The sequence below is a fragment of the Amia ocellicauda genome, chromosome 3 (genome assembly GCF_036373705.1).
Source record: "Amia ocellicauda isolate fAmiCal2 chromosome 3, fAmiCal2.hap1, whole genome shotgun sequence".
Lineage (NCBI taxonomy): Eukaryota > Metazoa > Chordata > Actinopteri > Amiiformes > Amiidae > Amia > Amia ocellicauda.
In genome coordinates, this window is record NC_089852.1 from 8,507,157 (window position 1) to 8,513,706 (window position 6,550).

At 36.8% G+C, this 6,550-nt stretch overlaps 1 protein-coding gene across 7 annotated transcripts in view; it reads right to left on the bottom strand.

The window, feature by feature from the left end:
• The window catches only part of foxp1b (forkhead box P1b), a 179,232-nt gene extending 172,820 nt beyond the window's left edge, over positions 1-6,412 (bottom strand). For 3 of the 7 annotated variants that reach the window (XM_066698039.1, XM_066698035.1, XM_066698036.1), the window contains exons 1-2: positions 5,919-6,411; positions 1,361-1,468 (exon numbers count right to left, since the gene is read on the bottom strand). The gene's annotated coding sequence lies outside the window, so the exon portion shown is untranslated. Of the gene's footprint in view, positions 1-1,360; positions 1,469-5,918 lie in introns of all 7 variants that reach the window. The other 4 variants (XM_066698043.1, XM_066698042.1, XM_066698041.1 and 1 more) reach the window with 3 other exon arrangements.
• Positions 6,413-6,550: the final 138 nt, after the last annotated feature.

The window sequence follows — 6,550 nt, forward strand, 5'->3', positions numbered from 1 at the left end:
TTCCCCATTTTAACATCTAATCTACATCTAATCCAATCAGCAATTCTCCACAGTCTGTATGCAAGATCAGGAAGATGATCCCTGTGCAGGGGTTCAAGCCAAGTCAGAGAGCTTTGCAACAACTCTGCCCTTCTGGTACTGACTACCCACAACTGTATCTGCCCAAGAGCGATTATGATCTGACTTCATTGTGATCTTTTTATGGTAAAAGTACATAAGGTGTATGCATTGCAGCCAAATCTGTATTCTTTTATGAATGAAACCTCAAATCTTGAAAACAACCAATTCATTTGAATGCTTTAAGAGCATAACACAAGTGTTACCAAAAGAGACAGGCTTGATTTCCTTTATAGACAAAGGCACCCTGCACAACCATGTTTTACCCCCACAGTGTATTTGAAATTATCATCCTCATAATATTTACGTATTCCTAAATATGTAGCATTGATCTTTTATAAATAATGGATAGAGCTACCTTTGGTCTGGTAAGGAAAATCAAAACTAAAAGCTGCTTAAAATAGAAGAGAAACGTGGATGTGCATGAATGCATGCCTTCTCATTATGAGTGGTTTAATTCTAATTGTGAAACAGATTTCACTCCTTCAGTACGTCTGACCCACAGCGTTCAATACTCCCACACACAAAGAGTCCCTCACTGCCACGTTCTCAAACCACCAGCCTGGTACAGATGTGGCTGTATTGCATTAAGATATAAATACTGAAAACCTAGGCAGCTATTCTGTATTTTACAATACTTTTTAAATGCCTTTCTGGAAAGAAAGTGTTTTTTCCCCTTTTTACAAACTAAACGCATTACAAGTGATTAAGTAAGTTTAAATGTATATATTTGTATTTATCAATTTAAAAAGCAATTATCCTAAAGCAAGACATACATCAGAAATAAAATACTGATTAAATTTATGTTTACTTATTGTGTTATTAAAAATAACACTACAAAAATTACTGTGTAAAGAAATTTCTATTTGGAAAGAAAAAGCACTTTGGTGTACAGACATAGCCTACTGATACTTTTTGCTTCATTGATGATCCAGAATATGAAAACCCTTCACATTTCCAGCCTAGTACATCTTAAATACTTATTAATACTGAAGAACTAAAAATTACAAAATGGAGATATTGCATCAGCAAACTCAATATTTTATACTTTTCATTTGAATTTAAGAAGATAATTACCAGTCATTTCCTTATAACGTTCAGCACTAAGACTGAGAATTAATAAGATCAAACTGGTACCAGACTTTGCAATCAATGGTGATTTATGTATTTTGCACATTAGTGTCCTGAGCAAGTGTTGTGATTTGCAGGCTTCACAGAGACAGGAAACACACACTGTCCTCACCTGTAGTTCTTTACTTCCCTGTCCAATCGCTATGTGCCTCGGGTTCGAAGGCTGGCTCCGGTTCATGGAGAGCACAGCACGTCAACGTGCAACATATAGAGAGAACAGCTGTTAAAAAAGGGAAGAAAAAATAACAATGAAACAGTACACTTAGCTAGGCTATTATAATCAAGTTAAAAATAGATCAATATATTAAAAAGGAGGGGGGAAAGAGAAAGGGTAATCATAATGTCTATATGCACCAAAAAAACAGTACAACTAACACAAAAGACCTTGTTAAAATCTTATATTGTAAAATAGTAGCAAGGATCAGGCACAGAATACAAAAATATATTTTTGCTTCTTCTGGGGTATATTAAATCATTTCAGACAAACAAAATTACAGTATGTAATTTCCCTTGGCATTAACAGTAACCCTGAAAACAAAGACCTAAGAACCAGGTAAGGAGTTGGCACAGTTTACACTATTAAACTTTAAAAGCAGCCCCTCTTCCTGTGCCGATACTAGACTGTAATAGGACAGAGAGCTACCACTTGATTTTTAATGTGCAATGCATCTAACCTGCTAAACTACTGAGTATTTAAGTAAAGTAAGAAGGAACATAAAAACAGATTCAATCTATCACCGATCATTACCAGCCTATTCACAGCTGTGACAACATCCTAGAGTTTCACAGCTACATCTCCAAAAAGAATATTATAAACAACCCTATTGTTTGCAACATCATGTCTTGGGCGAAACCCTGCCACCACAAATGCACACAAAAAAAATAACAATAACTTAAAAGTTAAGATAAATACAAATAAAATTCACCATCAAATTTGAATAATTTGGGTCTCAACGATAGAGACTTAAGATGGAAATAGTGCAGAGAGAGAGAGAACACTATCCTCCCATGTAACCAGATTAAAACATCATTCATACTAAACTTGGAAAATATACAGCCAGGTCATGACAGTTTTGTGACCAGGCGGAGAAGACTTAATCGCATCACCTCCATCGTATTCCACTCGCATTCAACGCTACAACTATTGTCGGGCTCAAAGCTGCCATGCCACACTAGTCTCTAGATCCACCGCAAGAGTAGACAGCTGTGTACTCTGAGACACAGTCTTATGTTTATTAAATTCGGTGACCTTCAGTCATACTACGTCTTTATTTTCTTTTAGTTTTGGGAAATTTGATTACCGAGATTTTTATTTTATAGTTTCCTGACCTTCGGGTCTTCAAGTCAATAAAATAAGCTAAACAATGTGTTCAGGTTGTAGATACATATGCATCATAATGCAACACAGCCATCTATTAAATACACAACAACATGAAGAATAAACACTGGCTGCTCATGTCAAGCATTAATTGTATTATTGATTTAACAGTATTTGAAAATAATATATATTAAAAAATAAATAAATAAATAAATAAATAAAAGTACCAACTTCCTGAACGTGAAAATATCGCTTTAATAGAAACTGTAACTTCAGTCTGAATGAAAACGAGCAGAGTAATATAAATGCACTTGAGGCTGCAGCAATATAATTATTTCAAATAATCCTTCACACAGATGCACACTTAACAAAACTATATAAATGTGTAGGTAAATACACATACATCTAAATTGGAATCAATAGCAGTAAGGGAAAACCTGTTTTTTTGTTTTGTTCTCGATATATATCAGAAATATTAATCCAAGATGGCCATCACTCCCGTCTAGTTAGTACTGAGCCTAAAGGTACAATGTCAATAGGAGAAGAGTCAAAACACAACTTAGCTTCTGTATGTAAAGAGAGTAGTCCTAGCTGCAGGAATGCATGTCCGGGGAGAGAACACAATGCATCTGTTCCCTGGTCTCTTGTCAAACATGTTTCATGTTAAGGAATCAGTGCTGAAAGGTGATCGTACAGCACTGCCTGTGTTAAACACAAGAGCTGGAAAGTTTTAAAGAAAGTTCACCCTTGCTTTTAAACATGGGTCAGCATTTGCGAAGGTCCATTTCTGCATAAGTGAGCACACAAACCCCACTGCCTGTTCAAATAGTCTCGAGCTTTCAGAGAGGCAGCTCATGACAACAGCCCAGCAGCAGCTTTGTTTGATCTCCAATGTTTTCCTTAATCTGGGTTGTCAAGGTTCGCTTGTTGGAGGCTGTTTACTTTACTTCTCCTAAAAAAAAAGTGTTTTTTCTCAGACAATGACTAATCCAAAGACCAAGGAAAAAGGAATTCTGCCAATGCAAGATGTTAAAGCCGCAGTTGCCTGTTTTTTCAATATGGTTTAAACCTAGTGCTGCTAAAGCAGAGGATACTTGGTATGGTTCTCGTTTATCTTGAAAGATATTATATTATTATATGTGTGTGTTTTTTCAAATTTCACATTGGGTCATTCAGGGTGTTAAGATAGTTGGCTAACATTTCTGCTACCGCTTTCAAGCATTGTTTAATACCTGTCCTATTTAGATATTTTATTGTAAATGTACAAGTTCTTCCATTTTATTCTTGGAAAGCTGAATGTTGTAATTTCAAAACCTGCTCTTCATTGCAGTAGGTTTTCTTTAGAATTTCTTTTAAGGTTAATAAACTAATTTTAAATATTATATATTATTTGGTTTTATGGTTTTACAATGCCTTAATAGAAAAGTTAACATGATATGCATGAGGAAAGATCAAAATATATGTTGAGGCTACCTTAAGTAGTCTCATTATCTTATATTTGGGTTAAATGAAACTACCTTAAATACACTTATATTATGCAATGTGCTTAAACCACTCTAAACAAAGTTCATCAGCCTGTATAGGTTTCTTGTTGTTCTCCTTTCAATTGTATTGTGAAATGACTTCATTCCAAGCCTTTCTGTCACTGATACAAATGTGTAAATGAAGTCTGAAGACACCGAAAACCTGTGAGAGAAGAATATTCCACAACATTTTAAAAAGAGCAGTTGTCTAAAAATATTCACCTTTTCACACTGTTAAGCATTGGAGGTATCCGATATCACATCTAAAAATGCACTGTAAAATTCCTAATATGCTGCAGCAAAATAAAGGAGTGTTAAAAAAAAAGTTGAATTTGTAATACTGTACCATTCTTTTGGTCTCAACCAGCAATATGTCTGTCATTAAAAACCTAAGACTTAAAAATCATCCGAATATTGTTAATACACCCCTTTAACTTAAATGGCATAGAGAACAACTCCCCAATATTGTGAGACACATTCAAGGTGTGTGCTAAGATTTTAAAAGGGGGGCCTTTATGTTGTTCAAGCTTTTTATGCTCAATGGCATCTTACAACAAGCTCTTAAAACAGTTGAAAAAGCTTCACAACACAACTAAATCAATACAGACATAAACGTCTTCTAAAGTTTTTCTTGTGTCTCTTTCTGAGCAGTATAAGATACAAGCAGATACACACTTCATTTATACAGTATATATCACGACGAATTAAAACTGAAACAGCGAGAACTGCCACAGATAGGAGTGCACTATTAACACTTTTTTTCATGTGCAATACTGAACATATACATCATTGGAATGACATAAAGGAAACGGGTATAGCCTAAAAGTGATGTGCTTTCATTGAATATAATACACAATATAATATCAGAGAGAATAACACTGTAGCAACTTCCTAAAACAGTAGCAAACACTCCAGTCGCAACCTGATCCATTTTCCCCAGAGCAACCGCCCTGTTTGCAAGAGCGACAACATTGATATACTGCACATTGCACACTTGTTTTAAATGGAAGAAATGCAAAGAGGGGAATATAAAAAAGACAGATGTGGTCCAAGATGAATGTAAAATGAGGGATTCAAAATGGGTTTGTGTATGAATATATTTAGTATGTTTTTATGTAGTCAACAATAGGGGTTTTCTTACTGCTCGCCTAGCAATGATGTCCTGCTTCACTAAATGCTTCCTATAAAGACGTCTATGTAGAAGAGTTGCTATAATGTTTTCACGTTTAAATAATATAAAAGCATTGCCTTTAGGAAACGTAAGAACTATATTCCACAGACGCATATGCGCTTTCAAAGTGAACCCATGAGAAATACCACTGACTCTGTGCTACAGTCCAAAAGTAAATCACAGCCCTTACAAACTTGCCATCTCCGTCCAGCACTGCAAAAGTTTGCAAGTTTCAGTGCCGCAACATGCATGCCTTTTCATAAGTGTCAATTTCACTTCCTACATGCCTCGATGACACTCTTTTAAGAGCATTCACTCCGTTTTCCACCCGACAGGGCAGCACAATTGTGCCCCAACTTGCTAACTTCCATACACACACACACACACACACACACACACACAAAAGTAGCAGATCAATAGTCGTGCCACCATTGGCACACACCGGGGAAATATCGCCCCTGGATCTGTGCAAGAAGAGCACATCGCCAGCCAGTCGGCACTGCTGCATGCAAATTTGTTTTTGTTGTTTGTTTGTTTGTTTGTTTCGCCCTCAAAAACAAGAACAACAAAAAGAGAAGAGCAACAAACTCCAAAGAGCATGCGACCACGGAGCTAGCACAAAGGAGGAGCAATACAGCGATATAATTAGCAAACTTACCGGTTAGGAAAATGGTTGATCAACGCAGAAGATACATTTCTGTGCTTGTTGTAACAATCAAGTGCACATGCGATCTTGTGTACCAAGAAAGCATGCAACAACCACACAGTAAATAACAAGATTACTCCGCTGGGGGGACTAACTTGAACAGCCACCGGGAATCTGTGCAGGAGACACGGAAAGCACCGTTTCTGAGCTCAAATCCACAGTTTCTCAGCAGCACCAGTGTCTCGCATGTGAAACCGAGCTGCCGGTGATGAAATTACATTTGAATGCGCCTGGAAAGAGAAGGGGAACCGCGGATTTGGATGTTGTTATTTTTTGATGTTCCAAGTCCCTGACGTCATATCCACCTGCTGGGTAAACAACACTCATTGCAGATCTTCATTGCAAATCTAGAGAAGAAGCGAGAAGAGACATGACGGGGGATCCGGCTCTCATTAAAAGGAGCAGATTCTTAAAATGTGAAGTCGGTGCGTTGGTGGGGAAAAAAGGGGGGAAGACATGAGTGAAAAGCGATTGTGGGAAAAAAAAAAAGTGAAAGTGCCTCAAAAGCTAATGACAATTGCAGCCCAAAAAAAGCAGCTTTCTTTCCCTTTTTTTCTGTGCACTTTGTCCAATGAAAGGAGGCA